The sequence below is a fragment of the Cynoglossus semilaevis genome, chromosome 3, assembly GCF_000523025.1.
Source record: "Cynoglossus semilaevis isolate Cse_v1.0 chromosome 3, Cse_v1.0, whole genome shotgun sequence".
Taxonomy (NCBI): domain Eukaryota; kingdom Metazoa; phylum Chordata; class Actinopteri; order Pleuronectiformes; family Cynoglossidae; genus Cynoglossus; species Cynoglossus semilaevis.
This window is the reverse complement of record NC_024309.1, coordinates 13198266-13199228: the sequence shown is the minus strand read 5'-3', so window position 1 is coordinate 13199228 and position 963 is coordinate 13198266.

Here is a 963-nt window from a genome sequence, read left to right as displayed (position 1 = left end):
CTCTCCCCTCTCCCGGACCCCCCACCCCCCCCCCCCCCCCCCCGTGGTGTGTGGCAGGGCCTGCAGGGGGTGCAGTAGCATCATCTTTGGCTCACAGCTCGGCGCCGTCGTCTGTGCTGTCAGCCTCTCCCCTGACTGGATGAAGAGATGACGAAGACGAGGGTGAAGAAGCAGAGGAAGAGGAAGAGGAAGAGCTGCTGACTGGAACACATTTGCTCTGCGCAGAGAAAACACTGATTCAGCTCTTCTGGGGGGGGGCGGCTCTCTGGGGTTGGAGGGTCTGGGATCGGAGCGCCGCTGCATCACACGCCCTCATCACCGTCCGTCCGTGACACGCACGTGAAAATGGTTTTGTGTTTATTTGAACCATGTTCACAGGAGGAGAACAACACGGTTTGACATGAGACAAACAGTCAAAAAGTTCTGAGACAGACCCGTCTGTAGCTGTGTGAAATCAATAGACCTGTGGTGCCCAAAGTGGGGGGGCAGGGCCGCCTGGGGGGCGCAGAGTTATTTGTGGTTTGGGCGGTTCCATATGGTGAAAAGTCTAGAGTCGTAGCAGTCAATGCTATAGACGTGTCTGCAAGAAGGGGGCGCTGCAGAATTCTTATTGTTTTATAATTTTTTTTTTTCCAGTTCCTCAGACTTCGGTGCTTCTCCTCCGCCCAACGTTAACAGACTGATTCCCTCCCCTCCTCCTCCTCCTCCACCTCCTCCGCCTCCTCCTCCAGGGTTTGATCTCAGGTTGCCGGTAAAATTCCACTAATGTGTTAAATTCATCTTTTGCTGTTCACACGTTCCTCTTTGCAGCCACAGACGGATGTCAGTGGAGGAGCTGGGCCTCGGGGCTGATGATAAGTGACTGGGACCAGCTGCTGGACCCTCGACCTTCTCTGGTCTTTACAGCCTGGCAACACACTCACACCTTCTCTTACCCCCGCAGAGAGGAGCACACTATCACCA